This window comes from Myotis nattereri (genome assembly GCF_964212035.1).
Source record: "Myotis nattereri genome assembly, chromosome: 7".
Lineage (NCBI taxonomy): Eukaryota > Metazoa > Chordata > Mammalia > Chiroptera > Vespertilionidae > Myotis > Myotis nattereri.
Window position 1 is genome coordinate 49239825 of NC_138082.1, and position 26206 is coordinate 49266030.

A 26206-nucleotide genomic window follows, 5' to 3' on the forward strand; every position below is an offset into this window, starting at 1 on the left:
CTAGAGGCCCGGTGCAGGGATTCATGCACCGGTGGGGTCCCTCAGTGTGGCCTGTGGGGATTGGGCCCAAACCGGCAGTCCAACGCCTCCTGCAGCTCCTGCTTATCCTGGCCCTGCTGCACCTGCCACCGCCGCCACCTGGTAGGCTCGCTGCCACTCCACTGTGGTCTCCGGGCTGCAGAGGCCAGCCATGAGCCCTGTGTCTGGTGCCTGTCAGTCAGCTGAGTGCCGCCTTCCCCCTGGTGGTCAGTGCGCGTCATAGCGACCAGTCGTTCTGGTCATTCCAGTCATTCCAGTTGCTTAGGCTTTTATATAAATAGATGGGCAATTCCAAAATTTTAGAATCACATTTATGTACTCTTCTTGGAGAGCAAGCTATCCAATGAGTAAGTCGCATCTTAACATCTGGGTCAAAATCATATCAAATTTTAGGAGTCTTTCAAATAGTAAGAATAAGAACCTACGATGTAGCTTCAAAAACTGATTAAAGTATTGTTGATAGCTATTTCAACTTGTGCCACATAATTTGTATCTTAGATAACTGCAGGGGTAGATCCAGTTTTTATGAGGCCTGAATCTTTACTGGATTAACTTCACCTGAAATCTACCTTTGGCCATAAGACAGTGACAACACAGTCCAGAGACAACAATCAGTTTTGCAGATATTAAATGATGCTTATATCAACACAATTTTGCTAGACTATAACTATAAGATAAAAAAAGGTTGAAAGACAAGGGGAAAGAGAGATGACGATGCCAAAAGATATTACAAATGTTCTAGACCAGGGGTGGGCAAACTTTTTGACTCGAGGGCCACAATGGGTTCTTAAACTGGACCGGAAGGCCGGAACAAAAGCATGGATGGAGTGTTTGTGTGAACTAATATAAATTCAAAGTAAACATCACTCCATAAAAGGGTACGGTCTTTTTTTTTTTAAGTTTTATTCATTTCAAACGGGCCGGATCCGGCCCGCGGGCCGTAGTTTGCCCACGGCTGTTCTAGACAAATCAATCTAGCCTAATTTCATGTCAGCATTTCTCTACCAGCAACTGCATTATGTAAGCAATGAGTAATCACATTGTGTCAATAAGAAACCAAATCAATTAGCTGGCCAGTTTGGTAATCTAATGCAAACAGTACATCAAAATAGCTATTAAAATATGAACCAACTGATTGATTAGAAAGTTCCCATATTCCAGTGGTAGACCCCATAGACACAGCTTCATATACTCACATCCCTGATACATTCCCTTTCCTTCTGTACAATATTCAGTACTAAATATTTTAGAGTCAGCTCAAGAACCTGCAGTGTTTCATTTGTTTATACCTCTGTCCTGCTTAGTTTCTCAACAGGTATATATCTCTTTGTCTTCCCAATAAATATCTACTTACTTTTCTCTGTCCCATATGGTTTAGTCCCTGATCTTAAAATAATGGGTTGAGGATCCATTACTGTACATTACTCTGCAATAGTTATGTTCTTGAATCCATAAAGGTGAATCATACTCTAAGAAGAGAAATACTTTTTTCTTTCTAATCCTCAACTGAGGATATTTCCCACTGATTTTTAAAGAGAGTGGAAGAGAGAAGGAAAGACAGAGAGAAATGTCGATGTGAGAGAAACACATTGATTGGTTGCCTCCTGCATGCGCCCTGACCAGGGCCGGACTCATGAGGAGCCTGCAACCGAGGTACATGCTCTTGACCTGAATCAAACCCGGGACCCTTCAGTCCGCAGGCCCACACTCTATCCACTGAGCCAAACTGGCCAGGGAGAAGAGAAATACTTTTAAAAGTCCCCACCTTTCTCATGCATTTATTTTCCTCACGTACAACAGCAGCCCTTACTCAATATTCCTTCTAAATTATCTACAAACTTCCCCACTGAGTCTGAGTCCTGGTTCACCCAAGAATTCCCCTTCTTCCTTCTCTTATTTATATAATTAAATCACTGAGCAGCCAAAGGCAAAACCTTTCCAGGACAGCAATGGAGGGAAAGAAAATAAAAAACCACCTTGGGCTCCAGGTGGAAGGGAAAGTCAGAAAACTCTATGTTCATAAAATGCTCCTTCTCTTTTCAAAACTCAAATACTCTCAGAGACTCCAGGAAAACCACCCTAACTGGCACACTGCCACCTCTCTCACTATTATTGATTACTCCCCTTCCTTTTTAATGTTATGATCTCTGTACCTTTAACATGTTTATTGAACTTATGATAATATATTGAATTTTTAAGTCTACTTCTGCTGAAGGATGTGAACTTTTTTTGAGATTCATATTTTATCCACAAGCAAATGAAGAATGTCCCCTGTAAACTCTAATTTAGGATGAGAAGAGCAATATAGAGTAGCTGTTGGCTCCATAGTGATGTGTGAAAGGAGTCCATCCCACTCTTTCTTTAAACAATGATTTTGTTATTAAAAAGAAAAAACAGAGCCCAGCCAGTATGGCTCAGTGGTTGAGCATTGACCTATGAACCAGGAAGTCATGGTTTGATTCCCTGTCAAGGCATATGCCTGGGTTGCTGGCTCGATCTCCAGTAGAGGGTGTGCAGAAGGTAGTCGATCAATGATTCTCTTTCATGGATGTTTCTATCTCTCTCTTTCCCTCTCCCTCTCTGAAATCAATAAAAATATATTTCTTAAAAAAAGGAAAAAAGAGAGGTTCTCTTACATCGACTGCCTAAGAGTCGTGCTGTAAGAAGCAACAACAAGCTCTCCTCTTCCTCTCCGCCATCCGCTCGGCAGCCTCAAAGCAGCAACCATGCGTGAGTGCATCTCCATCCATGTTGGTCAGGCTGGTGTCCAGATTGGCAATGCCTGCTGGGAGCTCTACTGCCTGGAACACGGCATCCAGCCGGATGGCCAGATGCCAAGTGACAAGACCATTGGCGGGGGAGATGACTCCTTCAACACCTTCTTCAGTGAGACGGGCGCTGGCAAGCATGTGCCCAGGGCAGTGTTTGTAGAGCTGGAACCCACAGTCATTGATGAAGTTCGCACTGATACCTACCGCCAGCTCTTCCACCCTGAGCAGCTGATCACAGGCAAGGAAGATGCTGCCAATAACTATGCCCGTGGACACTACACTATTGGCAAGGAGATCATTGACATGGTCCTGGACCGAATTCGGAAACTGGTTGACCAGTGCACAGGCCTTCAGGGCTTCTTGGTTTTCCACAGCTTTGGTGGGGGAACTGGTTCTGGGTTCACCTCCCTGCTGATGGAACGTCTCTCCGTCGATTATGGCAAGAAGTCCAAGCTGGAGTTCTCCATTTACCCGCTCCCCAGGTCTCCACAGCTGTAGTTGAGCCCTACAACTCCAACCTCACCACCCGCACCACCCTGGAGCACTCTGATTGTGCCTTCATGGTTGACAACGAGGCCATCTATGACATCTGTCGTAGAAACCTCGATATTGAGCGCCCAACCTACACTAACTTGAATAGGTTGATAGGTCAAATTGTGTCCTTCATCACTGCATCCCTCAGGTTTGATGGAGCCCTGAATGTTGATCTGACTGAATTCCAGACCAACCTGGTGCCCTATCCCCGCATCCACTTCCCTCTGGCCACATATGCTCCTGTCATCTCTGCTGAGAAAGCCTACCATGAACAGCTTTCTGTAGCAGAAATCACCAATGCGTGCTTTGAGCCAGCCAACCAGATGGTGAAATGTGACCCTCGCCGTGGTAAATACATGGCTTGCTGCCTGCTGTACCGTGGTGACGTGGTCCCCAAAGATGTCAATGCTGCCATTGCCACCATCAAGACCAAGCGTACCATCCAGTTTGTGGACTGGTGCCCCACTGGCTTCAAAGTTGGCATTAACTACCAGCCTCCCACTGTGGTCCCTGGTGGAGACCTGGCCAAAGTACAGCGAGCTGTGTGCATGCTGAGCAACACCACAGCTATTGCTGAGGCCTGGGCTCGCCTGGACCACAAGTTTGACCTGATGTATGCCAAGCGTGCCTTTGTCCACTGGTACGTGGGTGAGGGCATAGAGGAAGGAGAGTTTTCTGAGGCCCGTGAGGACATGGCTGCCCTTGAGAAAGATTATGAGGAAGTTGGTGTGGATTCTGTTGAAGGAGAGGGTGAGGAAGAAGGAGAGGAATACTAAATTTAACATGTCACAACGGTGCTGCTTTTACAGGGAAACTTATTCTGTTTTAAACATTGAAAAGTTCTGGTCTGATCAGTTCTTTTGTATGTAGAGCAATGTACACTCTCATATACAATTACTGGCCTATGCTTTAAAACACAATGCTTTGTTACAGATCCAAATTGTCAATTTCTCTGATGGGTTTGAATAAAGTATTCCCTGTCTTAAAAAAAAAAAAAAAAAAAGGAAAAAAGAGCCATATGATTTCATGTTGAATTTGTGAAAAAAATTCAAAAGAAAAATGACTTTTCAAAATTCTCCAGTCTCCAGTCCAATGTGTGAAGTGACCAGAATGTCACTTTCTTCCAGTGACAGCCACTGCTCCCCAAGAGCAATAATGCCTGAGCAAAAGAGTTAATAGTCATCAAGAGTATCTATCTGCTTGGGAATGGAGAGACCTGGACCTTTAAAGTCTAAACTTGCAACTTCTCAGCTTCTAGTTCATCTGCTGTTCTACCCATTGTTCCTCTAAGATTTCTTCAATGGACATGTGCCAGAGGGGTGTGTCACTCTCCTTTCCCAAGTCTGTTTCTCCCAGAAGAACCACGTTTTCTCCTATGACCACCAAAATCCCTCTAGGGATATCAGCATAGTTTTTGCCCGCCTGAATATGCTCCACAGTCTGATGTAGCATAAATTAGCAAATTCACCGATGCTTCTCAAAATGCCTGTAAGTATCCTTCCATTTCGAAGCAGGACCAAGTACTTTCCCCAGAGTTCATCTGAAAGAGATGAGCAACTCACTATTGATCTTTCAATGAGGCTGGCAGCACTGGGCATATAGTTCATTTTGAGCTGAGAGAAGGTTGCAGAGTATAGTGGCAGAGGGCCAGTGCGTCCAACATCTCCTTCCTCCTCCTGTGGTCTCTGATAGTTGCTGTCTGCTTAGAACAAAGACCAGAATTGGCCCTGGCTGAAGCCACCTGGGTCTGCGGAGTAGAGTGTGAACTTCTTGAATGAGGAGCTCTACATTCTTAGTGCCTAGCATGCTAATGAGCACATGATACATTCTCAGGTTGTGTCTGAAAGAAAGTGAAATATCTTTACAGGTTTTCTCCAATGTGTCCTTTTTGGTCATGTTTCTTTAGAATCAACATAATAATTTGTTTAGAGTGGCTGGCATATAGTAGTTGCTCAATAAATGGTTATTGACTGTAAGAAGGAATTTATAAGATCTGAGCTTGCAATTAACCTCTGCAAATAGTCTTTAAGGTCCTAAGTAGAACTCACTGGAGATTTTGGAATACAGAATGTACCCCATACAGATTTTTAAGACTAATTATATAATTCGTCAAATTCATGCCAAATTTGCTTTTGGCAATTTTAATGTTCCATATAGAAAATCACTTAGCATCCCTTCACTTTTTTCATTAAAAAAAATAGGAAGGACTTTTAGACCTCTCCCCCATGGATATGAAAAGATGTCACAAAGTTTCTAAACAATTTAAATACCATCATCAATGCTGGTGATTGCCTTTTTCCTAAACCAGGCTTCACTTCATATCTGACAGTTCTACTCCTCAGATGCTGCCACATAAAGACTGTATTTCAGTTATAAAAATGAAGAGTGGGGGAGAGCACAGCAAGCAGAGGGAAGAACAAGGCAAAGGCTTTGAAATAAGAAGAACTTGGAAAGTTCAGAGAAGAGGAAAAGATCCCTGAGTGTTTCCTAGACAACAGTGAGCATTTGGTAGACAGGAGTAAATTTATGTGGGACCTTTTAGACTATGATCAGAGGTTTAGCTTTACGAGAAGTTATTGAAGGTTCAGCAGGGTTAAGTCATCAAGCTGGATCCACTAGAACCAAAGGGTAGAGCCTACAGTGAGATTAGATTTTACAGGAAATACTGGATTAGACCCATGATTTGGGAGGGTGCTGAGGTGGTTTGGAAAGGTCCAATATACTTGGGTGTTACCACGTTGGTAAAGGGATTCCTATTCATTTTTGTTTCACCTCCCAACTCTACTTTTATTTCGCATCCTTCCTATCATACACATTGATATCACGGGACTGAGTAACTGAAAAAATATATATGCATGAATTCTGGCTTGAAGTCTCATGATAGCCCCTTACCAGCATCAACATATAAAGATTGGCTAATTTGTATGTCCTATCAAACCCACAGCCAGATATGTGGGAACAGCAGAGTCAAACATGCAACAGGTTACTCACACACTGAAACATACTAAAACACAGACGGACACATTGAACACACTGAAATTAGCTAGTTAGTATATAACCAATCAAAGCAAGGAAGTGAACAGCAAAACCACTAGAGAACTAATTACAGAAAGGGAGTTCCATACTCCAGAGTAAAAGAATCCTGAGCTTTCATGGTCTGCTACCAGTCTCCTACCACAGTGTTTCATACTACCCCTCTGCTCTCCTCACACCTTGCTGGGGACCCTGGGCTCTCCCTGAGAGCCCTTGAACTAGGTATTATCCACAGACTTGACAGCATAGAAGGAAGGCCACCCATAGCATTATGGTGACTAATGGGCCATGTAAGGCACCCACCAAGGTTAAAGTACTGTGAACTTTTGCTCCTACTTCACAAGGAGTATGTATAGTGTATATATTAATAGGAAAGTTGATTCTTGACATACTGAATAATACTACACTGGATAGCTTTTTTATGTTTAATAATTCTATAAGTAATTAGGAAAGGTTACCTCCGGTCAGTATCCATGTGCCACCTTGAAGCCAGTTCACTGTAGGTGTCAAGATGCCCTATAGTTTTGATAGTAATCTACCCAACTCTGTATTGGCTGGATTTCCCCAAAGCTCATTAGTTTCTGATGGAGGCTGCCAAAATCTCAGTTTCTACACCTGTTCTCTCATGTCTTCAACTCCAAAACCCATCTTTCAATTTCAAGGGAAGTAATTTAGGAGATAGAGTTTGGTATATTAATTTCTTCTCTCTCACAGCTAACTTGGAAGGAATAAATATCTAGGAAAGAATAATTGGTACATAGGAATGTGTCTTCCCACCAAGTCTTGGTGGTATAAATGAACCAAATGCCAGTTTTTATTTTCAAAATGCACATATATTAATTATGTGATAATTAATTAGCAGGTCCTGTTCCGAAATAACAGTTCCCACAGGCTCTTTTAGGAAAGAAACTTAAACAAAAAAGAGTCTCTTCACTTTGTTTATTCGGCATTCTGCTTATCTATTTTTAGCAGATTCCTCTTTGCTTTCCCCATTGTACAGGATCAAGGAGCTGAAACTACAGTATAATAAATCTCTTCAATCAGCATGCTCTTTCCTACCTATAGAAAGGATAATAAAATATCAAGCTGCCAGAAGCCATGAGCCTGTCTTCTATGTAGAATAATGAACCCTTAGGACAGAGACTCTGAATGCTTCCTTATAATAGGTACGCAAAATTGGTCAAGCTGCCTGGAAAGGTAGGCACATGCTTTATTTTTAATTTTACATTTCTTTAGTGCTTTTCAAAATTATTTAAATGTAAAGAAGCTCCCAGAAACCAGCCTTCTATATCTAACAAAGAAAAACTGAAAGACTGGTGAATATAATCTTAAGCAACACTGTAAAGTCTTGAACATGGGTGGGATGGACCATGACACTGTGCAATCAGGAGAGCAGGAATGGGCTGTTGAGATTATGGGGCATGTGCAGCCTCAATTCAGTATCCCAATTCCTCTCCAGCTCCTTCTGTTCCCAACAATTTAGATATCGATGCTTTTACTAAAAAGAAAACAGAATACTCAATAGCTATTACATAGTTATTAAAATAACCTAACATCACTTTTGTATCCTTTAAAATCCAAACCTTTACAAGATTCCAAGAACTGCATTAGATTAAAAACATATCTATATATTAATTATAATTTAAAGATAGGAAGCTGGGACTAAAAACTATTTCTTAATAAAATAAAAGAAAAAACATATGTGAACTACTATTTCTACTTAATTTTTAATTGTCAGAACCCAGAAAAATTAACCAATTTTTAGCATTTTCTGTATTCATTTTGATAGCAGAAAATTATTAATGGGCCCAATCTTGGGGATGATAATGCCAGTGAATTTTATGAACTTTCTCGGTAGTATGAAATAATGGCACCAGATAAACTCCCCTTGGGATAGAGCTAGATCAATTAGTGACATTGGGTTTGAAGTTGGTGAGATGTCCTGCTGAGCCCTTGGTCCTAGATCTCATGAATATACATCAAGGTTCTAGTTCTGAGGAAAGTGACTGTGATGGGAGTTTATTTTTGAAAGTGGACAGATGAGTGTTCAGGATAAAGTAACAATTTTAATCTTGAGAATCAATGCTGTGGGAAGGCAGTCTTTTGTTTCAAATCTTATAGAAATAATTGTATATAATTTGGTACTAATTTGCATAGGTTTTGGATATATATATGGCTAGTGATTTTTCAATGTTAACAATAGCTTTTCTTACCTGCCATGAATTTTTAATGATCATACATATTAATTAAAATCATGTGTTGATACCTGAACATATGAATGATAATTAGAAACTGCTTTCCAGTATAGTTTCATATTGCTAGAAAGACAACTATGGTTTGACAGTATGTTAATTGCAAGTGTCTGATCATATTTTCAGTATAACCAAGAATTACTTAAGATGCATTTTATTAAGGTTCAGAACGTGTTATCATTTGTTCACATGTACTGCTTAATGCTTTAGTATATGCATCCATGTACTACCTACTAGTTTGTACAGACTTACTAGTAGTATAAATGAAAAAAACTATTTTAATTCTAAATATGAAATCTTAAAATTCCATAGTTTCAAATTTTTTCTCAAGATATTATGTTGTTTTTTTCCAATATATAATTTATGTAATAAATATATACTACATGTAATAAATACATACATAATAAATAAATGCTATATATAAATATACTAGAGGCCCAGTGCACATGCACTGGTGGGTCCCTTTGTCTGGCCTGCGCCTTCTCACAATCCAGGACCCCACCTTGCCCGGGAGGGGCCATGGAAGGGACTATGGGAGGGCTCCAGGGTATGTCCAGACCATCTCACCCAGTCCCTGATCAGGGCCATCTTGCCTAGGCCGGCCAAAGAGGGACCGCAGAAGGGCTCCACTGCATGTCCAGCCCATCTTGCCCAGTCCCGATCAGCAGAACACCAGCAGCAAGCTAACCTACCAGTCACAGTGTCTGCCCCCTATTGGTCGGTGTGTGTCATAGCAACTGGTCGAATGATCGGAGGGGCACTTAGCATATTAGGCTTTTAGATATAGATATAGATATAGATATAGATATAGATATAGATATAGATATAGATATTTACTTAATAACTATATACTAAACCATCCATTATAATAAAAGAGAAACATGCAAATTAACCATCCCTCCACTATGCTCAAGCCAGGCCACAAGCCATGCCCACACGCCAATCAGGAAATAGTATGCAAATTAACCCAACTAAGATGGTGGCGGCCACAGAACTGGAGCAAGCAGGAGGCTTGGGTTGACCCTGGCGATGGAGGAAGACAAGCTTCCCACCTGCCCTGGCCAGCATTGGCTCCACTCAAGGCTACAAAGTTTCAATTATAGAAGATAAATAAACTCCAGGAAAAAAAGGAGAGGCTGGGACCTTGGGTCACAGGGGGTGTGGCCAGCCTGAAAAAAAACAGCCATCGGCCCCTCACCCAGGCTGGCCAGGCATCCCAGCGGGACTCACCTACCCTGAAAGGGCTGTGGGCAGCCTGAAAACGGCCTCATGGGGGGCTTGGCCAGCCTGCAAACAGCCCCTCACTCAGGCTGGCCAGGCACCCCAGCGGGGATCTCCACCCTGAATGGGGTATGGTCAGCCTGAAAACAGCCCTCAGCCCTCACCCAGGCTGGCCACACCCCTATGGGTGAGGGTCCCCTCTGGGGGGCTTGACCAGCCTGCAAACAGCCATCAGCCCCTCACCCAGGCTGGCCAGGCACCCCAGCAGAACCCCCACCCTGATCCGGGACACCCTTCAGGGCAAACAAGTTGGCCCCCTCCTGTGCACCAGGCCTCTATCCTATATAATTAAAGGGTAATATGCAAATTGACCCTAACAGCAGAACGACTGGGAATGACTGGTCACAATGACACACACTGACCACCAGGGGCAGACGATCAATGAAGGAGATGCCCCCTGCTGGTCAGTGAGCTCCCACAGGGGGAGCTCTGCTCAGCCACAAGCCAGTCTGATGGCTGCTAGTACAGCGGTGGTGGCGGGAGACTCTCCCGCCTCCTCAGCAGCTCTAAGGATGTCCGACTGCAGCTTAGGCCTGCTCCCCACTGGCAAGTGGACATCCCCGAGGGCTCCCAGGCTGCCAGAGGGATGTCTGACTGCCAGCTGAGGTCTGGTTCCCCAGGGGAGAGGGCCTAAGCCAGCAGGTGGACATCCCCCGAGGGGTCCCAGACTGCAAGAGGGCATAGGCCGGGCTGAGGGACCCCCCCGAGTGCACAAAGTTTTGTGCACTGGGCCTCTAGTGTTAAATAAATATTCAAGCACTATTCTAAGTATTTTAAAAGCATTAACTATTTAACTCCCATAACAGTCCCCTAAGATAATGTTACCCCATGTCACTGATAAGAAACTGAAGCATACAGACGTAAATTACCCAAAGATATTTAACCAGCTAGTGGTAGGGCTGGGCTTTTACACTTTGATAGCCTGGCTTCAGAGTACACAATTTTAATGCTGACACTATGTTTCTCAGGATACCACTAAATACTTCATCTTATAGGTTTGGCTTCTACAATTCTCTGAGCCATAGAAGTGTTTCACACTATTTTGGGAAGACCACAAAAGACCACCTTGTATATCTCCTCAAATCATTCTTAACCTCTTTCTTCCAAACAGGTAATCATTATTCTGACTTCTAATGAATAATGAAGTTAGTTTAACTTTATTTATATATCTATCATATCTATCTATCTATCTATCTATTTGCTGTCTCTTTATATTGCTACTTGCAACTGTACTCTCTTCATTTTATTCCTATCCCAATGCATGAATATAATCCAACATATAAACATACTACATTTTAAAAAGTCTTTGCTACTATTGATGAATATGTGGGTTATTTCCAAATATATTAGATATAACAAGTAATGTTGATAGGAATTGTATTTGTTTCCTTCTTAGTGCCCAAAACTGGATGGCTTAAAACAGAAATTATTTATCACACACTTCTGAAGGCTAGCAGCAGGGCCAAGCTGCTCTGAAACCTCTGGGGGAATCCTTCCTTGCCTTTTCCTCAGTTGAGGTGGTTTGTGGGCGATCTTGGGCATTCTGTGGCCTGTAGATGCATCAGTCACTCCATTTACATGTTCATCTTGTCCCTGTGTGTATTCACATCATCTTCCTTCTGTGCACGTCTGTGTGTCCAGATTTCCCCTTTATAAAAGAACACCAGTCATATGGGATTGGGCCCACCCTACTGATAGCACTCTAACTTGATTACCAGTACAATGACCCTATTTTCAAATAAAACACATTCTGAAATACTTAATGGGGTTAGGAGTTCAGTGTTTGTTTCAAATGAAATATAATTCAATTCATAACAAAATTCTTGTATATGTCACATGCCTTTTGTCTGTCTGTCTATCTATCTATCTATGTAAATATCTTTAGTGACCATCTTTTCAAATCCACTGCAACATTACCCAGAAATGCATTTTTTTTTTAAAATGTTGACTTCAGGTCCAGAGAACTTGCTAAATTTACTTATTAATCTAATAATTTTTGTAGATTCCTTTGTCCTATCTTCATATATTACCATGTCATCTTTTATTCTAAACCTTGGCATTTCTTTCATTTCATTTTATTTACTGGACAGGTCCTCCAGTATAATGTTGAATAGAAGTGGCTATAATGGAATCCTTGCCTTGTTCCTGTTCTTGTGGGGTAATTAGTGAGCATTTCATCATTAAGTATAATGTCAGAAATACCTTGTCATATTGGGAAAATCTTTCCTATTACTAGTTAAGAAGTTTTAATAGATTCTGAGGAAATGTTGAATTTTATCAAATTTCTTTGCTGTATTTACTGAGATGAACATCTCATTTCTTTTATTTTGCAAATATGGTAAGTTAGAATGATTAAAATTTTGAATCATGCATCATTGAAATAAACCCAACTAGATCATTATGCATTATCCTGTTTATATTTCACGGAATTTAGTTTGTTAATATTTTGGGTGAGATTTTTGCATTTATGTAATGAGAAATAGTTTATGTTCTTTTCTTGTCACGTCCCTGTTATTTTTATTATATTTGATTTAAAAAAAACATTTTATAGTCCACTCTCAAAGTAATTTATATTGAAAATTATTTATCATAGACCTAAAGCCATAAAATAGTTTTCAATGATATTACATTCTTTCAGATTATAAAAATTAATCATCTATAGAATTTTATGAAGATGGACATCATTCCAGGAAAGCTATGCTCTTTCAGTTTCATGGCCCTTGAATTTCCAGCTGAACAATAAATGTCATCACTATTCCTTTCTACCCCTTTACTATGCTTTATGTATATTCTAAGCACTTATCTTCAATAACTAGCATATTATATTTGTGTGGATATTTATTAATTATCTATTTTTCTCCACTGGAATATAAGCTCCATGAAGTAGTGTCTTGGTTTACTCTAATGCTTTAAACAATGCGTAGCACACATTAGACAATAACTGTTTCTTGAGTGAATTAATACATTAATATCATATTATATTCTCTAGTTTATATATGTACATTATATCAAGTCTATGAAGTGTATACTGAATTAATTTGCTTACTTGATTGCTTTATTCCAGTTGTGGAAAACAAGTATTCTTGACAAATAAAATACAAGTGCTACACAAAGTGACATTTTGAATTAACAGCCCATTTATGAATCTCCTCATTATCTTTACCATGGAATGGCCTTTTGCTCTCATCTCTACAAGGAACGCAACTCTGCCAGTCATATGTCATCATATCAAAACTCTAGCTGACAAAACAAGACAAAGAGTCAACAGTTTGTACTACGGGTTTTACAAATGTGTGGTAAGAAGAATTCAAATAAAAAAAGCAGTCTTCTTTTGAGAATCTTAATTGGACATTTTTATTCTTTACTATTTGTTCTACTAAGTAATTTCATAACTCAACACGATTGCTAAGGATTATTTATGAGTTATCAAAAGTAATGAATGGAGGAGGCCCTACATTAAGTAATAGCCAAGAGAATACCTGGATTTCTGTACTTTTCCTTTTCTCCAGGGAAACAAAAGAATATTATAGATTAGCTCAGATAAAGATACTTGATATTGATGAGGGTAGCCAGCTCTGCTAGTCTCCTTGCTAAGCACACCCCCTTTCCTTCTACTCTGCCTTCTCATCTCCAGAAGGTGAATGTCTCCTATCTTTGTTGGTCATGAGACTGACTACAGGAAAGTGTAGATGAGTTTGCTCCCATCTGAAGGTCTACTGCTACAGCACCGTGTGCCAATTTTTACATACGAAAGAGCATGCTAGTAGTTACTATTACTAGTATACAATGAGGTACACAGCTTACTGGGGCCAAGTTAATAGTTTTAGAAAAAAGAGTTTCAAAACCGCCCTGCTTAAAACATTCATAAATATCATGTGTATATACTGGATATATTCATATTTCATTATCAAATTTATTGCTTCCTGTTTTGATCTCTTACCATTTTATTTCTTTTCTTAAAAAACAAAACTGCAGCTCCTTGGCCTGGACATACTAATGAAACTGGGCTGTAACACTTCCTTGAGAAATTCATTAAAATATTTCCATCTGACTATAGGAGATGGTGTTGCATTTATAGGAGGAGGAAGCTTTCTGAAGACAGTAAGCTCAGGTGTGAGTGGGAGCAAAGTGTTTTCTTGCCTTGAAGCAAAACCTGTGGCTGACTTAGAAGCAGCAGATGATTCCTGTAGGCAATGCCACAGAGCTCTTCTTTCACCAAGGTCACTGTGAGAAAGGCCTTTGGAGATGGGCAGAAATTACCTTATTGAAGGGAGGGAAAAGAAACCCAGTCACATCTCCAGTAAATTGTCTACTTTCCCTTTATGTGACATGAAGTTATTTTTTTTTATCACTTGGCATTATTACGTTTTATAGTCAATCTCAAATAGTGGACCATTTTTTAGGTAATTAAAAATAATGTACATTTGCTTTCTGGACTTCTTTTAAAATACATTTGAATATACATATCTTTATCTAGTTATGAACAAATACTTTAAGCTATATCAAAAATGCACACTCAAATAAGTTCAATCAGCTGATTTTTTTCTCTCAAATACTTTTCTCTTTCTTAATACTTAAATGTTTCTTAAATACTTTCTTCTTCACATTGCAGAATGGGAAGAAAATCTTAGATTTAAAAAAGGATTAAAATAGAACAAGGAGCAGTTACCTCAAAATAACCATGGGAATGCCTCATCTGGAAAACCAAGGTATGTCTTTTTCTGTCTGTCTGTCTGTCTGTCTGTCTGTCTGTCTGTCTATCTATGCTTAAAAGAGTCTCCCTCTCAAGAACTATTTGGATACTTTAAAATAGTATGTTACTTATGTCAACACATAAAGAATTGAGCAGAATGGACCTCAATGCCAATATAATTTTTAAAAATGTTCCTGTGACCAATTATGCTGTGAATAATACATGAATGAAAAGCAGAGAGTTGAGTTTATATTATAATACTGTAACTCCTATTTATTGCCTTTGGCACCTCACATCTATCTATTAGATCATCTATTTCCCACAATGATCCTTTGAGTCAATATTTCCATTCATAGCCATGTCAGAGATTTGAAGACGGAGGTTAAGGGAAATTAGGTAACTTTAAGGTCACTCGACTAATAATTAGAAAAGCTGAGTTTTTAATTTAAGATTATCTGACTTCTGTGAATAACCTCTATTCACAGCCAGTATCTTGTGTTGCCTTATTCTTTCTTATATTGGGTGAATTCTGATTCTACTAAACGGATAAGGACTGGCCACATTTAACACTCAAAATGCTCTTTTCCCTAGATATAGGATGAATTATATTTTCCTTCTTAATTAGAATGCCATGAAACTTTCAAACAGCCAAAAAAATATGCCACAGGAGACCACAATTTTACCTTCTTAACAAGGAAAAAAAGCCCATTCAAAATAGTATAAATTGTATTCTTGTCTTAAAAGCGGAATTATACTTTATTGAGGCCAAGAATTTACATTTTTATTATCAGTTTACCTTCTTTAATAAATAGCTGAAGCTTTGCAATAAGGGTATTATATGATTATCTCCCTGATGATTTGTGTATTTTTTTCCCCAAATCATTATTTTAAATAGAAAGAGATATTACACACACACACACACACACACACACACACACACACACACACACACACACACGACTCTTGGTACCTGGTAATGAATTCCTCATATAAATCATTTAAGTTAACTATGTTTTAGAAAGCCCCTCTCTTTCAGTTTGACTTTTCTTAGTAATTATACTAAAGATTAAAGATGGAACAATTAAGTGTCTCAGACCTGAGTAAGGAAGAGGTTTTGAAAAGGATGGCTCAGCCCAAAGCTTAGCTTGTCCCCTTGCTCAGATCCTCTGAGTTTGACAGGCCTTGCCAAATACGTAGTTCTAAACATCTGGTCTGATCTTACAACTGCTTCCTGTCTTCACAGTAAATTTTCAATGGATTTCCCCACATTTCTTGTTTCTCACTTTCTAAGGAGTGCAAATCAAGATGTCCATATTACTCAGAGTTTATTCTCAGTACTACTCACATATTTGGTCTTACACTTGCCATTTTAGTTTCTTTTCCTAAGTTACCTTTAGAGAATTTCCAAAACTCTAAAGTTCTTTTTTACCCAATCTTAAAAGCATTGAAGCCCTTTAGTGTTAAAATTTTTGTTGGCAGACATTTAAAACATGGTACTATTGTTCAATCATATCTGTATGTGCGGTGGAAGAGTAAACAATTATGCGACCTGATTCTAGAGGCAAACTTCCTGGAGCCAGTCCAACTATGTGACCATGGGACAGTCCCTTTTCTATTACCTCGAGTTTGTGGTGAGAAATAAAAGAATAATCAATGCAAGATATAGTGATTAGTATTATTAAGCAGTAAATAATACTACTAATACATTATTAATATTATTAGGAGGAGCTGACTGTGTAGACCCATGTACAGAACCTCACATTTCTTTCTAATAAATTTTAATAGGCATTGATACTACTATCTTCCTAATGCTGGTAAGGGTTACAGGGACAAAAATAAAGTAAAATATTCTGAGCTCATGGATATTAAAATTTAGTGAAGTTAAGGTGGTCATGAGAGAACAATGGAGTTCTAGTTTTGCCACAAAGAATATAAGTATAATAGATACAGAAAAGACAAAGTAAATAAATTAGAATTAGTCATTAGGAAGAGAGGCCATAAGTTGTGCCTTGAGGAAAAGGCTTATAATGTTCCCCATAAGCTTAAGTAGAAAATGAATGCATTCACAAATAAATCCGTGTTCATTGATTAACATGCTAAAAAGCTCTGAGGAAAGATGTCACAGAACAAACTTATAAGGCACTTATCCTGTTGTCACATTTGAAAGTTTGTTCCCTGAATAAGCTACTTCCTTTGATATCCTTTAGTAAACTATCAGAGAGACTATGTAGGCAGAAAGGGTTACATTTGTATTTATTTTCACAGTATACTATAGCGAAATAAAGATTACTATGCGAAACACTTAATATGGTGAACATAAACTAGCCAATGGAAGCTAACTGCATTTAAATCATTATTATTCTTATGTCCTTACTGAAGTTAATGACATAATATTACACCAACCTTTGGATATCAGATGGTTTTCAACTCCTCTCTTCCCTTCAGTGCCCAAATGCAATTAAGGATGTATACAAAGACAAAGACAGACACATTTGCCAATTTTTAGGGAGGAAATAATTTAATTACAGAAAAGTGAAATAGATGGAGTTTCTCTCTTAATAGAAAAGTTTAGGTAGCCCAGAGAAAAATAAATATCTTGAAAAGGCTTATTACATATGCCATTTTCTCTCATTCATTTTGAGTCAGCTGTAAGCATGGGGAATGGCTAACCAGTAGCTTTCTAACTTTTTAGCACAGTCTAATTGTATGCTCAATCTGTCTCATACCAGCTCATGAGAGTTGACTGCTAATTTTCAGGAATGTTGTGAAACAGTAGTTAAAAATGGCCATTATTAAACATTAAATTATATAACTTAAAATCAAATACATTCTATTAAAAGTAAAGGTAATAATCATATCAATTCCTAATTATTATACTATATTTACTCTATGCTCTTAAGGTTATTTACATACTATATTTACAGTTGGACTGTGCATCTTACCCAACTCCACCTTCAATAGAGTTACAGTGATAGCCTGACATCTGCTAGGGACAAAAGAGAGGTATAGCACTTACAACATGGAGCTTGACAAACTATAAATTAGAGCAATTTACCCCAAGACAGCTAGTCCTTAAGTATTTTACAGTGCAACTTAGTAGCACACACATATTTATACATGTATATATACATTTGAATCATACATGTATATATACATTTGAATCAAAGTTTCACATTGCTGGACTGAATTACACCACTAGTTTCCCTAGATCTTCAGCTTCCAGAGAACAGACTGGGGAACTTTTCAGCCTCCATAATCATCACATGAGCCAATTCCTTAATACATATATATCTTTACATATATATCTTTACTCTGCTAAAAATGATCAATTTAACATACATATATTAAATATATGCCACTTTCCAGGCTATGTTCAGGCCTCACCCACCTCCAAGGATCCATATATTTTAGTTTTGTTGATTTTAGTGGGCTTCAAGATAAGACAGCAAAATAACGAGGCCATTGTCCCACCATATGTTGGTTCCATTCTCTCAATACACCTGATTAATACACTATCCATTCTGAGCTAAATTGCTCTATGTTATGCTTTATCCAGGTCAGTCCTGACATCCCAAACCAAGCTAACCTTCCCCTTGCAGACTGTTGGCTCTATGTGGTTTACACACACACACACACACACACACACACACACTATTCCTGTTGCTATTATTATATCTGACAACTCCAGTTCATGAGTTGTGTATTAAGAATATACAAATATAACATAGACATGATTTTGATATCAATAAAAATTTAGTGCACACATACAAAAATCCTTGATAATTGTGGATAAGTCTCTGGTGTGGATAAATAAAACTAATCATGCAAGATTCTAGTCTAGACAACTTTTCAAAAATCTGTAATCTGTATGCCAAACAAGTAGAACTGAAGCTCATTTAAAGGCAAGGTAAATTACGGCTGATATTTCAACTGATGTATCAGTGCTATCATTTTGGCACAGAGGAAAATTCAATTAGCCTGACAAAACTTCACTAAGAAATCCTGATTACTAACTACCTCTTTCCTTTAATATGTTCTCAAAATGATATGCTGTTCAAATTTCCATTGAGTTAATGATAGTAAAAGTTTACTGCCCCCCACCCCGAAAAGAATAATTCTTGATCAACCATTTCCCCACTTAAAAACAGAAAGTCAGTTAAACACGCCATTGGCATTTGGCCCATTTTCAAATTGAAATGCCTTGTAGGAAGTGCCTCTGTACATATCACTTCAATTTTCTCTAAGCACTTTTTCCTAAACGACAGAAAGGAGCACTGTTCTATGACCCTACACCAAAATATCTCTACCCAATCTCATTTTAGCTTTGTAAATATTAAAGCTCTTGCATTAGCTTTGTGTAAAAATGGCAGAACGTATACATTGCATTTCATATATTTATCTATTTATACTGAACAAATAATTTAGGAAATATAACATAAGCAAGGCTGTCCTATAATTTAGAACTAAGGCTTACATTCTAAGGAAGAAACTTAAAAAGAGGGCAATCTAGCAGGAAATGCTAGATATATATAAAGAAAATCCACCCTAAGGCATAAACTATGAAGTGAACCATGGAGGAGATTCTGAGACACCTACTTCCAATCAAGGAGACTAATTTTAGGGACCTGGAAAGAGATGATTAAGGTAAACATGAGTAAGTAAATAAGTGGAAGTCTTTGTGTGAAATGGTTTTAAAGAATAAAGGAGAATAACAGGGGTGGGGTAGTCTGCCTTAGTGTAGAAAATGGGAGCCCAGAATGACAGACACATCAACTGGAGAAGGGCCATGAGGAGCCCCTCTACACACCTGCCTCCCTGGCAAATGTATCCTCTGGTGAAGGTGTACCTATCGGGCTTGATTAGGACAACGACTTGGGTTATTTAACCCCTTCCCCGTGATTCTACATTCCCCAAGTAAGCCACCAACTTCACACGGGCTCTCTATGTAGACACCGCTTCAGGAAAGAAAATGTGCTATTCCACTAACACTGGTACCTCATCTACTTGGCACTGTAATTGTCTATGTAAATCAGCGATCCTTAATGCGGCTGCATATTAGAACCACTGGGGTAATTTGAACAAGTATAGATATTAGCACCATTTCAGACCAATTAAATCATGATTCCATGGAATTGGGTCTAAGACCTGAAATACTTTTTTTTTTCTTTTTTAGAAACTGTTTATTTTCTGTCAACCTTACTTCCATTCTGTTTAAAGTTTGTGCAAGAACAGCTTAAGACCACTAGAGTTGGTTATTCCTACCCATTCAGTGGCCTGAGCAGGGGGGCTGCAGAACAGTCTTCAGTGGCAGGCTGAGCGCTCCAGCTTCTGTAGGAAACTGCTGAATGGGCACAGAGGGCACCTGCACGCCTTCAGACCAGCCTGCGACCTCAGGCAGAGCAGCAGTGAACTGGGGAGCTGGAGCAGTCCATCTACCCTAAAACTCTTCCTTGGTCACACAGCCTTTTCAACAGCAGCCTGCACTTCCTTTCCAATCTCTCTTGTATCTCTGTATACAGAGATCAGGCATGATCTTCCACGGGTGTTCATGGGAGATGGTGACACACATGCACAGAACTTCCAGGCCTGCATCCGTCGCATCTGACCCACTGAGTGAGCCTCCTTGTTGTTGAATGGGATGGCAATGTCCACCGAGTGTGGAGGACAGTCTGTGTGACACAGAACAGTGGTGGGCAGGTTAACATAAGATGCCTCTGTGGGAGGCTGGTGGTCAGCTCTGGGATGAGAAGTCTTGACTCCCAGAAGGCTGCCTGGACCTGGTTAGTGACGGTTCCGGGAGTGAAGCGGCCAGCAGCAGGAGTGGCTCGGTGGCAGCAGCAGCTTCAGCACAGCTCACTGGCCAGTATTATTGGAGGATATGCCACCGACATCAGTGGGGTTCCCAATAGCAACAATGGCAGAGCTGCCAGCAGATGCTTCTCCCAGGCTCCCTTCAGATTTCTGATGTAGAAGCCATCACTCTCCCTTTTGTAGATGTGCTGTTCCATCCGAAGTCAAGCTTGGTGCCCCCTAAGTAGGTTTCTGCTACAAGGACTTTGAGGGCACCCTCCTCCTTCATTTGCAGGACATCAAGGGCTTCAGACATTGTAAAGGTTTCCCTTTAAGTTACGTGGGAACCAAGAACAATGCTGGATGGTACCCTCAGGAGAGTACAGAGAAAAGCTAAACCCTGAAGTTCTGTAAGTAATTCTTGTGGTGCTCAGGGTTAAGAACCAGAACCATAATTAAACTGGCAATTTGGTTTCTACATCAGCCTCTTGTCTCTTTGATTGTTGCGTGTCATCTTTTCATGATCAAATTCTAGGTAAATTGGCAAAATTGAGGTTTTGGTGTTTGCAAACTTGAGGTCCAGTCTCTAGACATTTTGTTCTCGAAGTATGGTTTATTGAACCAGCAGCCTTGGCTAGGAGCTTTTTAGAATTCAGATTCTTAGGGCAGTCCTAAGATCTACTGCATCGAAATCTATATTTTAACAAGATAACTGGTTGATTATTTTCTCATTAAAGTTTGAGAATCACTGTGCTTTAATGTTTCTGGAAGGACAATTCTTACACCTGTATATCTGAATGATGCTACAAATGTTCATTACTGGGCCTCCCTCAGATTGCACATAATAACCATGCAGCTAGGAAGCTTACCACCATGACGACTTTGTCACTTCTGCCTCTTTCACTATTAATAAGTATTTCAAATACTCCTGAGAGCCACAGATAATTGAACATGAAATGTTTACAAAATATGAACTATTTTAAAATTAGTCACCTAGTTCCAAAATACTAGAAGAGTGTTAGTGCTCTCATTTATGAATCTATGCTGTTACTCCACTTAGAAACCAGCATGGCAATAAAAAGTTACTAAAAAAAATAGAAAATATTTTTAAAATATATTTTACATAAAAAACTGTCATTTAATTACAGATACTCATGCAGCTGGTAGAGACTCTATTTAGAACAAAATAAGCCACATAGCATTCATATGGAATTGGTCATTGCACCACAGTATTCTGAATAATGTATGAGGCATCCAGCAAAGATTAATTTGAATGAAAGGATATTCTGAATAACTTTCACTTTTTAATTCACATCAAAATTGAAAACAATATTGCTGCTAAATCATTCATTCATTTTTGTTTACACTCTGAAAGTTGCATGGCTGGGAGTCTCTCCCAGGAAAAAGATGAAGTGCTTTAGAAATTAAATTACCCAGTGCACGTTCGTTTTTCTTTCTTCTTTGGTAAATAACGAGTCCATACACCCTTATGCCTTTGGAACAAGGGAATAAAAAGTCCTTCCATTATTTAAGGAAGAAGTTGAAAGTGGAAAACACCTAGTCATCAATAAGAGTCCATGATCCTGACCCATGAAGTGCTTCAGAAAGAAAGAGCTATGATTAAAGAATGTTTTGAAAATAAGATTTGCAGATATGATTCCCCCAAACACAATTGCATGGTAGCGGAATAACTGTGTGTAGGATGCCATGCCATGACCTCTCTCCAGTAGAGTTCCCACCTTCAAATCATACCTTTAATGTTTTTTCTTTGTTTTAATGAATTATGAGATGCAGATATGAGGAGGGTTCATTGCCATTATATGCTAGAAGTGTCAAAAAACAAAAGGATGGTTCTCTGGGCCTTATACACTCTGGCAACCCCCTTTGTTTGTGTAGGATGAGAGCATCTGACAGAATATTTTGATCTGAATTCAGGAAGCAAAGGCAAGGCAGCTGATATTCTTCCTGAGTATTTCTGTTGCTGAATGTGTTTTCTTGGCAGATTTTCAATGTTATCTCTCCAGTAAAAGTTAAGGAATATGAGACAGAAGCCATAAATTGCAGAATACCTACTTCAACCATTTACAAGTGAAATAACTTAGAGAACTGGACATCAGAATCATAATTCTCCCAATTATTATTTTGGTAATAAGGCACCTTCCAGTTTGTTTTTTTAAAAAGATGCACCTGCTTTTTAATAATCAAATAGCTAAATCCAATAATCTGAGTCATTAAAACCAGAAGGGCATTTGACTATACTTGTTCTTTCCAAATCCACTGAAATGTTAAAGTGAAAATAAAAGTAAGAATTAATACAGTATTGTAATGGTGGTTACAGTAAAGGGTGCCATCACTGAAAATCTTGAAGAATTTCTGAAATGATATAAGGTTAGTGGAAAAACAGGGGAAATTTAAGGACTCACAATACTATAAAAACAGACTGCCAGAAAGTAACTTGTTCAGAAGACTCTGTTACCAAACTCAACATTTGAGGCAGCAAAAACTGGGAGCAAGGCTGAAGGTGGGCAGTCGGTGGGCTCATTAATAAAAAGGCTGTACAAACTTGTTTAATTCCCCTGCTATGTAGTTTGATCCAATTAAAGATGAAAGAACAACTCTCTGAAGTAGACAATCTGCCACCAGAGATTCATTCTGTGGGTGACAGGATGAAAGCCAAAAATGGAATCATGGTCTAAGCAACCACTGGATCTCTTCACAAACCTTGAAATTCAACTACTCGTGTCATATAATACTAGAGCCCATTTGATCATATTCCCAATCCAACCCAGGACAGCCAGGGATCCTGTAATCAGATTCTAGATTGATTGTCCTCAAGGGCCATTAGAGATAAATAAACACAGTCCAGTAACTAGTGCAGATCAATGTAGACTCTTTCCTTTATAATATCAATAACCAATTGTGTTTAATTTTAATTCTCAAAAATTAACTGTGATCATTATTTTTAAAAGTTCAATAAAAATGTTGACTAAAATAATGGTTATGGCTGGAGGGGAAAAAATAGAGGACAAAAAGCAAAACAAGAAGATCGAGGTAGGGATCTGAAAAGCTGAAACAAGAAATTCTCTCAGAACACAATGCAAAGGGAAAGAAAAATAAAATTATGAAAAATAGCTATGAGATATGGAGGATCAATTTTAGAAATCGATAGCAGGCAAAATGGTCATTTCAGAGGGAGATAAAAGAGTTGGTAAAGAGCAAGAAATAATAAGAAATAAAGGCTAATACCGCCCCCGTCCCCCTCTCCCCCTGCAAAAAGAAAACACCTGGATAAAACTAAGCTAAATTAACAATCAAATAAATAAAGAAAAGCATAAAACCCTAGAGAGACAAAAAGTTATTTTCAAACGAATCATACTTATGTCAGACTTTTAACCTAAAACATGAAATTTTAGGGAAAACATAGTATAATATTTATGACACAAAGAAATGCAAATGTCAACTCTTGTACCACTTAAATCAGTGTTTTGAATTCACATTCATAATGTGTTTAAAATGTTATTATTATGGATCTTAAATTTTTTTTCCTTCCTGATGCCTGAGAAAATAACAAAATAAAACAAACATTCAAGATACAGGAATACTCAAGATAAAAGAAAAATAAGCCATGGGCTCAGGAAAGTGTGTATTTAACTCCAAATAACTGGTTATATTATAGCTGTGAAGTAGATATACTGATTTTATAACACAAAGATTCATGAAAGAGGCATACTGGAAAAACATAGTATATTATATTGGATCCACAATTGTAAACAGTTATAAAATCTGAAAGAAAAATAGGGAGAAAGAGGAATAGGTAAGTTTCTCATTCACAGGAGAGGTTACAGATATTGATTAGATGTTTACATTGATAGCAAAATGTATGGTTAAATATATTGTTTTAAAAAAATGACAGGCCCCAAATGGTATCATTTGCCTCAACAATAGCAAACCAAAACTTAATTGAAACTTCAATCTCTCCCAGAAATGTGACTTTTAAAATAGTCAACCTGTAATTTACTGATCAGCAATAGTGAGGAAATCTGTATGATAAAACCTTTGCACCCCTCCCCAACAAAACAAATGGGAGAGCCTGAAACAATCTTTCCTTTTTTTGTTTTTTTGTTAGTAACTTCCTTGCTCAAAATACCTTCTACCCATAAAACTTTACTATTTTGTACAATTCCTGGGCGTATGTCTCTACTCCCTCAATGGAATGCTGCTCAATTCATTAATCACTTAATAAATACAATTTGATTTACTAGGCTGAATTCTTGATCTTTAACAATAGCTGTTAAAAACTTACACTAATTTTCACTATAGAAATACAATAAGATAGTAGAAATAGGACTAAAAACATATCTGTAATTCTAAATATTAATTCACAAATTGGGAAAGTATAAACACATATACTCAAATCCAACAACTGAATACAAAAATAACACATACATTTGAAATTTTTTAAAAATTAAATTAACACATAGAAAAATATTAAAAGAAAGCAGAGTTAATATTCAAAGGAAAATTAGTATCAAAGTATTAAAGTGGCCTAAAACAATATAGTAACTACAAGCCTTTATGCATTAAACAGCTTTAAAGTATAGAAAGTAAAACCTGTTAGTATAGATGAAAATTGACAAAAGTGATCATATTGAATTTATCACTATCTCAGGTATCAGAATATAGCAAAAACCTATTTAGGATGCACAAGACTTGAAGAACAAAATGAATACAATTTATAAACATATATAAAATGGGGCAAAATAAGGCATTTTTTTTTCATGACTGCCTCTGACAACTCACTCTGTGGGAGTTAGATCTTTCTTTGCCCTTGGATAAAATTTCAGGCAGATCCCATCTTTCCTTTGCTCACTTTTAGATAATACTAAGTTCTTCTGTGTGTTGCATACATGGAAACATGTCAAGGGGAAAGGGGGACACTGTTCTTCTTCTCTATTGCCCTCATTATCAAGCTACTGTCTCTCTCTACCAGTTCACTAGACTGCCAATGCTTTTGAAGTTTGAAAGGTGATGGGGAGAAGTAAGGAGCAGAGAATAACTTCTTAAACAGAAAGAGTTATAAACGGGGGTCAATATTCTTTTAGCTTGCTATATGTTAAATGCTGACTTTCACTCCTCAGTGTGCTTTGTAGGTTCTATGAAAAATACTCACTGTTTTGAATCTCTCATTGAAATTATTTGATGCACTTTCCACAGCTGGCTGCTTATGATAACACAGGCTGCCTGCCGCCCCACCCCCCCTCCCCGCTTACAGATTTTGGTTCCCAACAGTCTAATCCCATTCAAGAAGTTCTCTCTTGGAATCCCACCAAATCTCCAAGATGCACTCTTAGGAATACTCCCAATAAGACAACCCTGGGCAACTCTGTCTGTGAATATATCCACAGGAAACATGCCTTTAATTAATCTGTGAGAAAGTAGTTATTCTCCAAATCACAGCTTTCTCTACTGGGCTGCCACAAGTGACTTCCAATTCCTGCCCTTCGATTCTTTCAGGCTAGTGGGGCACTAATTCACAGCCTCCTAAGAAAATACCCGGCTTTCTGATTTGTCTCTTTGAAATCTTCCTCAATCTACTTGAGGTTAGAGGAGGAGCACCTCCCTACCTCCCTCATATTGTATTGGGGATTTGCTACAACATTCTACAAACTTTTACAAATATATTTCCTCTACAAACCCCAATTCCCTTTCATCCTTTCCATCCCTTTTTATACAGGTGGTTAATTAGCTAGAAGTTGAAAACGTCCTTTGAAAGGCATGTGTAGGTGGTCTAAGACCTCACTTTACAACACAGG

The 26206-nt window shown here is 38.5% G+C and overlaps 2 pseudogenes across 2 annotated transcripts; one reads left to right on the forward strand and one right to left on the reverse strand.

Annotated features, from left to right (window-relative positions):
- The first annotated feature begins 2762 nt into the window (after positions 1 to 2762).
- Positions 2763 to 4333, forward strand: LOC308522458 (tubulin alpha-1A chain-like; annotated as a pseudogene). Its single transcript has one exon. The product of its transcript is annotated as a tubulin alpha-1A chain-like (transcript).
- A 15481-nt stretch (positions 4334 to 19814) lies between these two features.
- LOC308522007 (small ribosomal subunit protein uS2B-like) lies at positions 19815 to 20709 on the reverse strand (annotated as a pseudogene). Its single transcript has one exon. The product of its transcript is annotated as a small ribosomal subunit protein uS2B-like (transcript).
- Between the last annotated feature and the right edge of the window lie 5497 nt (positions 20710 to 26206).